Raw genomic sequence first — 8,145 nt, forward strand, 5'->3', positions numbered from 1 at the left:
CCTGAACACCCGCCAGCTTAACCCGGAAGCCAACCGCACCAATTTGTCAGAGGAAACACTGTTCAGCTGGCTACCGGGGTCAGCCTGCAGGCACCCAGCCTGCCACAAGGAGTCGCTAGAGCGCGATGAGCCAAGTAAAGCCCCCCCGGCCAAACCCTCCCCGGACGACACTGGGCCAATTGTGCGCTGTCCTATGGGACTCCCAGCCACGTCCGGTTGTGGCGCAGCCCGGGAAGGAACCCGGGTCTCTAGTAACGTCTCTAGCACTGCGATGCAGTGCCTTAGAACTCTGCACCGCTCGGGAGGCCTCTATCTCAGCATTCCTGATCAACATCTGGCTTGAGTCCCATGGCTCCAACTCCATAGGGCGAAGTAGAGTTGAATAATGCATCCGCCCTCTCCTTTAGCCATCCCTCTCTCTCCCTATCTTCCCTGATCCCCCCCTCCTCATTCCCTCGGCAGACCTGTAAGCTCACCTCGGCAGACTGTTCTGAGACCTGTCAGCTCACCTGTGCCTCCTGGTGATGTTGAGAAAGTAAACAGAAAACTGATCACCATCTATACCAGATGGGTAGCCACGGTGGCGCTGACAGAGCGCCACGATGTCCCCACGGTGGCGCTGACAGAGGGCCACGATGTCCCCACGGTGGCGCTGACAGAGGGCCACGATGTCCCCACGGTGGCGCTGACAGAGGGCCACGATGTCCCCACGGTGGCGCTGACAGAGGGCCACGATGTCCCCACGGTGAAGCTGACAGGTGTGTGTATAGGGTCCTGACGTCGTCGTCACATTGAGGATTACTGTGGGGGATTTTTTTTGTGTGTGTGTGTGTGTGTGTATGTATGCATGTCAGGTTTATGCTAAACATGTTTCAACATTAGAGTTTAGTGTGAGTATCCTCTGACCTTCTGTTCTGTTCCCCTGTCACCCAGATGAAGACTGGGACTCAGCTGAGAGACATAAAACTTTTCTGTGTAAAAGGATCTCATTGTAATAATCACTCAGTTGAAAGGTTGTTATTTCACCCAAGATTAATGTTTTTTCCTCCGTGGTCCACAGTTGATATGTTTCAGAGAAATACTTCAATGTCTTTGTTGAGACAGTTTTTTTGTTGTTTAACATGGTAAGTATAGAATCCAGCTCTGACTTGTCTTTCTATAACCAACACTAGATGGCAGTGTAGTACAGAGGCACAGTGCCACAGCTTCCCATCTTCTGCATGTCTGTACTGAAGTCATCATTTGGATCCATATCCATATCCCAAATGAAACTTTATTCCCTACATAGTGCACTACTTTTAACCTGCACTACTTTTGACCTGCTCTGGTCAAAAGTAGTGCACTATGTAGGGAATAAAGTGCCATTTGGGACGCAAAACGGAATTGATGACAGAGGGGTAACACTGCAATCATCCTTAAAGGGTGCATCTCAATACTTTCAATAAAGCTGACATCTCAATACACCACTTAATGTAACATTTCTGGTGTTGATTCAGGAGTTAAATTCACTGTGTACATGTGAAATTAACACTAAGTGGGGTAAAATAACCCCCAGTGCTGGTGTTAATAACCAGAATTATTGTTTTACACTGTAGCGAGTAAAACAGTCCCATCAAAACCACATCCATTATTATATTTCCCAGCATGCTCTACTGCAGGTTTATTAATATTTTTAGGATCGTTTTTAACATCTGTGTTTTTGCATGTACATTGACCGATTAACTACAAAGATAAATAACATACAGTAAAACAAAAATGTGTTTAGTATCTTACCCCATTTTTCTCACCAATTTCGATCTTGTCTCATCGTTGCAACTCCCCAACGGGCTCGGGAGGCGAAGGTTGAGTCATGTGTCCTCCAAAACATGACCCACCAAACCGCGCTTCTTAACACCCGCCTGCTTAACCCGGAAGCCAGCTGCACCAATGTGTCAGAGGAAACACTGTTCACCTAACGACGAGGTCAGCCTGCAGGCACCTGGCCCGTCACAAGGAGTCGCTAGAGCACGACGAGCCAAGGAAAGCTCCCCTGGCCAAACCCGGACGACGCTGGGCCAATTGTGCCCCTCCCTATGGGACTTCCGATCACGGCAAGTTGTGACACCACTGTGTTAGGACAAAACTAGATAATCAACTAGGCCAATAAGTAAGACCTTATGATATGTAATGTATTGTCATAGAGTATAATTTGAATGATAACATTCACCCAGGAACTCACTTGGGGAAATTCAGAGGCCTTTAAAAGGAAAGAGTTCAACAACCATGTCTCTGTCACTAACAAATACAGTTATGGTTGTTAACTCTACAACTTACTCAAAAAGAAAAGGCACCCTGGGGAATATGCAAATTAGGCTTTACAGTGTTACCCCAAAATATATTTACTGTAACATTACAAGTGTTCATTTCTTATACTGAGAAAGTGTAACAACATCAGCACTAAGCAAAGTGAGTCCAGTTTACTCCAAATCAAGTGTTTTACACTGTAGGTGTTGCATTTTACTCTACATTAGAGCTATATGAACACCACAATCAAGATCCTTTGAACACGTTAAGGGTAAAATGGGGAACACTGCAACGGAGTTAAATAGTTAACACTTTCATTTTTTTTTTTTTTTTTAACACCAGTACAGTGAGACTCATTTGTTCACTGAAAATAGTGTACATTTTACACTTGCAGAGTTGAATGTACACCATTGATTTTGCTATGTGCATTACCTCATGCCTAAATTCAAGGTCAGAATACGCATAAAGAGAAATGTGCATGAAAAGGGAATTAAGTTCCATTTAAGTACGCGTCACCCGGGTCTGAATCGGCCCCCATGTGTTAAAAAGGGTGCATCGCAATACTCTTTAAAAAGGGTTACATCTCAAAACTCGTAATGAGGGGTGCATCTTAATACTCTTAAAATGGGGCCGCATCTTAAGTGTAAAATGGGAACATCTCATTACCCTAAAAAGGAGTATATCTCAATAGTCTAAAGGGAATTCTTCATCAATTACTATACTAGTAAAGAACATTGGCCATGTAGTGTACAAAATATACTGTACTTCTAGACCAGTGGTTCCCTACCTTTTTTGGCTACTGAAGTTTGCTTTGCTGGAGTACCCATGAAGTACATGTGCATTTTACCAGTAGGCCTATGGTCTCATTAGTCTTTTCAAGTACCCCTGTGGATAGGCCAAGTACCACCAGGGGTCCTAGTACCGCTGGCTGGGAACCGCAGGGAGACGATGTGTAGCACATCACACAAAAACAACAGATAATCGTTACACTTATCGTTACTCTTTGTATTTATTCCTCTTTTATTTATCTTTCTTCTCTCTCTGCATTGTTGGGAAGTAAGTTATCATTAACTGTTAGTCTACGCCTGTTGTTTACGAAGCATGTGACAAATAAAATGTGATTTGAGATAATCAGTCTCCCGATGTAGTATAAAGTGGATACATTCATTTATTTTAAGAGGAGGCAAGAAGTTCCGCCTTGAGGTACTTCATCAAATACAGCAGTTTTTCTTTATTTTCAACAGAGATATAATACAGTAGATTGCACATTGAACATCATGAAAATTACTCTTTGTAAAAAAAAAAAAATACCACTTCTTCTCTGACTTGAATCTTTTCTAAAACATTATGTGTATTACAATAAATGCAAAAGCTGACATTCTGAATATGCGACGCAAGAGGCAAAGCAGCTATAACCACAGGCAATATAGACATACTGCCTAGATGAATGGTTCTATGGATTACCATGGCTACAAATGAGCAAAACATTCAGATGGTTATAACTTACACATGTAATAGTCTATATAAAAGTTATTTCAGTCCATGTACATGTTTATGAATAAATATATACAGTGTTAACACAAATAGAATGAAACAAATATTGAGAAGACTGTTCTAATCTGAAGAAACACTCAAACAGTGTTTGACAACGTGAGATATTTCATATTTGTTTGGGAGTTTTAACACTTGGATTCTTTGTCAAAATATGACTTATCCTTTAAACTGAACAAAGTTATCAAGTGCAAACATTCCGTATGTATTTTATGGAGATCCAAAGTAGAAATGTGGCCTGTGGAACAACCATAACACTATCAGATGTTTTTAAATTTAGCCACACGCTTCTCCAGTCCAATACCCTTCTCCTTTCTTGATATTCCCTTTCCCCCCCTTTATATAGCTAATCTTATATTTATCATGTTGCACACTGTGGGTAGAAACTTCTAGGCTGTCAATGAGACTACTGAACAAGAAAAAACATCATTGTTCATAAATAACAATTACTAACATCAGTCGCAACATTGAACATCGACAATAGTTGTGTCCTCTAAATTGATAATTGACTTTAAATGTACAAAGATGGAACTATGAGGTCTTACTATGACATAAATACTGTAGCTTAAATATATAATGTACAGTTGAAGTCGGAAGTTCCACTTAGGTTGGAGTCATTAAAACTCGTTTTTCAACCACTCCAGAAATGTCTTGTTAACAAACTATAGTTTTGGCAAGTTGGTTAGGACATCTACTTTGTGCATGACACAAGTAATTTTTCCAACAATTGTTTACATACAGATCATTTCACTTACAATTCACTGTATCACAATTCCAGTGGTCAGACATTAACATACACTAAGTTGATTGTGCCTTTAAACAGCTTGAGAAGCTTCTGATAGGCTAATTGACATAATTTGAGTCAATTGGAGGTGTACCCGTGGATGTATTTCAAGGCCTACCTTCAAACTCAGTGCCTCTTTGCTTGACATCATGGGAAAATCAAAAGAAATCAGCCAAGACCTCAGAAAAATAATTGTAGACCTCCACAAGTCTGGTTCATCCTTGGGAGCAATTTCCAAACGCCTGAAGGTACCGTGTTCATCTGTACAAACAATAGTACGCAAGTATAAACACCATGGGACCACGCTCAGGAAGGAGACGCGTTCTGTTTCCTAGAGATGAACGTACTTTGGTGCGAAAAGTGCAAATCAATCCCAGAACAACAGCAACGGACCTTGTGAAGAGGCTGGAAGAAACAGGTACAAAAGTATCTATATCCACAGTAAAACGAGTCCTATATCGACATAACCTGAAAGGCCGCTCAGCAAGGAAGAAGCCACTGCTCCAAAACCGCCATAAAAAAGCCAGACTACGGTTTGCAACTGCACATGGGGACAAAGATCGTACTTTTTGGAGAAATGTCATCTGGTCTGATGAAACAAAAATAGAACTGTTTGGCCATAATGACCATCATTATGTTTGGAGGAAAAAGGGAGATGCTTGCAAGCCGAAGAACACCATCCCACCCGTGAAGCATGGGGGTGGCAGCTTCATGTTGTGGGTGCTTTGCTGCAGGAGGGACTGGTGCACTTCACAAAATAGATGGCATCATGAGGCAGGAAAATTATGTGGACATATTGAAGCAACATCTCAAGACATCACTCAGGAAGTTAAAGGTTGGTCACAAATGGGTCTTGGGCAGAAATGGGCAGAACTGAAAAAGTGTTTGCAAGCAAGGAAGCCTACAAACCTGACTCAGTTACACCAGCTCTGTCAGGAGGAATGGGCCAAAATTCACCCAAGTTACTCTGGGAAGCTTGTCGAAGGCTATCCGAAACGTTTGACCCAAGTTAAACAATTTAAAGGCAATGCTACCAAATACTAATTGAGTGTATGTAAACTTCTGACCCACTGGCAATGTGATGAAAGAAATAAAAGCTGAAATAAATCATTCTCTCTACTATTATTCTGACATTTCACATTCTATAAAATAAAGTGGTGATCCTAGCTGACCTAAGACAGGGAATCTTTACTAGGATTAAATGTCAGGAATTGTGAAAAACTGAGTTTAAATGTATGTGGCTAAGGTGTATGTAAACTTCCGACTTCACAACTGTTTATGAAACAAGATGTATTTTCAAGTTAGTCACATTTAACACCTAAGATTTTTTTCTAACAGGGTATTTCCTTAATCAATGTCACATTCCTAACGGCACCCTATTCACTACATAGCAAACTACTTATGGCCAGGGCCCATAGGGCTCTGGTCAAAAGTAGTGAACTATATAGGGAATAGGGTGCCATTTGGGACACAACCAAGAATCCAAAACCAAACAGCTTGCATCTGGCTATGTCACTGTATACTTTGTATGCATATGCAATCTGATACAAAACTTGTTTTAAATATACATTTTACATTTCCAGTGATTTACTCAATTTCCAAAGAGCAGTATTCTTGTACACGTACACTACCGGTCAAAAGTTTTACAACACCTACTCATTCAAGGGGTTTTCTTTATTTTTACTATGTTCTACATTGTAGAATAATAGTGAAGACATCAAAACTATGAAATAACACATAGAATCATGTAGTAACCAAAAAAGTGTTAATCAAATCCAAATATTTGTATATATTTTCAAATAGCCACCCTTTGCCTTTGACAGCTTTGCACACTCTCTCAATTATGGCAAGGACTGCTCAAATAAGCAAAGAGAAATGACAGTCCTTCATTACATGAAGGTCAGTCGGTACGGAAAATTTCAAGAACTTCGAAAGTTTCTTCAAGTGCAGTCGCAAAAACCATCAAGCGCTATGATGAAACTAGCTCTCATGAGGACCGCCACAGGAATGGAAGACCCAGAGTTACCTCTGCTGCAGAGGATAAGTTCATTAGAGTTACCAGCCTCAGAAATTGCAGCCCAAATAAATGCTTCACAGAGTTCAAGTATCAGACACATCTCAACATCAACTGTTCAGAGGAGACTGTGTGAATCAGGCCTTCATGGTCAAATTGCTGCAAAGAAACCACTAAAGGACACCAATAAGAAGAAGAGACTTGCTTTGGCCAAGAAACACGAGCAATGGATATTAGACCGGTGGAAATTTGTCCTTTGGTCTGGAGTCCAAATTGGAGATTTTTGGTTCCAATCGCTGTGTCTTTGTGAGATGCGGTGTGGGTGAATGGATGATTTCCGCATGTGTTTTTCCCACCGTAAAGCATGGAAGAGGAGGTGTGATGGTGCTTTGCTGGTGACACTGTCTGTGATTTATTTAGAATTCAAGGTACACTTAACCAGCATGGCTACCACAGCGTTCTGCAGCGAAACGCCATCCCATCTGGTTTGGGCTATCATTTGTTTTTCAACAGGACAATGACCTAACACACCTCCAGGCTGTGTAAGGACTATTTGACCAAGGAGAGTGATGGAGTGCTGCATCAGATGACCTGGCCTCCACAATCCCTTGACCTCAACCAAATTGAGATTTTTTTTAACCTTTATTTAACTAGGCAAGTCAGTTAAGAACAAATTCTTATTTTCAATGACGGCCTAGGAACAGTGGGTTAACTGCCTTGTTCAGGGGCAGAATGACAGATTTTGACCTTGTCTGCTCGGGGATTCGCTCTAACCACTAGGCTACCTGCCACCACTAGGCTATCTACCTGCCGGTTTGGGATGAGTCGGACCATAGAGTGAAGGAAAATCAGCCAACAAGTGCTCAGCATATGTGGGAACTCCTTCAAGACTGTTGGTGAAGCTGGTTGAGAGAATGCCAAGAGTGTGCAAAGCTGTCAAGGCAAAGGGTGGTTATCTAAAGAATCTGAAATATTACATATTTTGATTTGTTTAACACTTTTTTGGTTACTACATGATTCCATATGTGTTATTTCATAGTTTTGATGTCTTCACTATTATTCTACAATGTAGAAAACAGTAAAAAACAGAAAAACCCTTGAATGAGTAGGTGTTGTAAAACTTTAGACCAGTAGCGTATATGTGCCTGGTGCACTAACAGCAAAATCAGGATTAGCTTATATCAACTCTGCATTCTTCATCAGCTACATTACGTTCAAACTGTCTCTCCATATCTGATGGTCTCAATGACCATCAAACCATGTTTAGAGGCTATACACACTATTCTCTTTTCTTTCTCCTTTAGATTCATCATCCCTTTATTCCCCCCTTTTCACTGCATTATGTACATCCTGTAAATCTGCAGGGACTCCATTAGCTTACTGGTTCCTTTCCATTAAAAAAAGACCAACTTTATCTCTGTGTCTTCATTAACAGTACAACAGTGTTGTGCGTGAGATGGACGATGAAAAAAATAATCAAATTGATAAAAATATTTGTAATAAACATTCTTGC

The 8,145-nt window shown here is 41.1% G+C and overlaps 1 protein-coding gene across 1 annotated transcript in view; it reads right to left on the minus strand.

Moving 5' to 3' along the window:
* Window positions 1-7,701: 7,701 nt before the first annotated feature.
* LOC106585659 (voltage-dependent calcium channel gamma-5 subunit) overlaps window positions 7,702-8,145 on the minus strand; it is a 35,657-nt gene continuing 35,213 nt past the window's right edge. Inside the window, exon 6 of the mRNA XM_014172111.2 lies at window positions 7,702-8,145. This exon is cut by the window's right edge and continues 816 nt beyond it. The gene's annotated coding sequence lies outside the window, so the exon portion shown is untranslated.

The sequence above is a fragment of the Salmo salar genome, chromosome ssa02, assembly GCF_905237065.1.
Source record: "Salmo salar chromosome ssa02, Ssal_v3.1, whole genome shotgun sequence".
NCBI classification, from domain to species: Eukaryota; Metazoa; Chordata; class Actinopteri; order Salmoniformes; family Salmonidae; genus Salmo; species Salmo salar.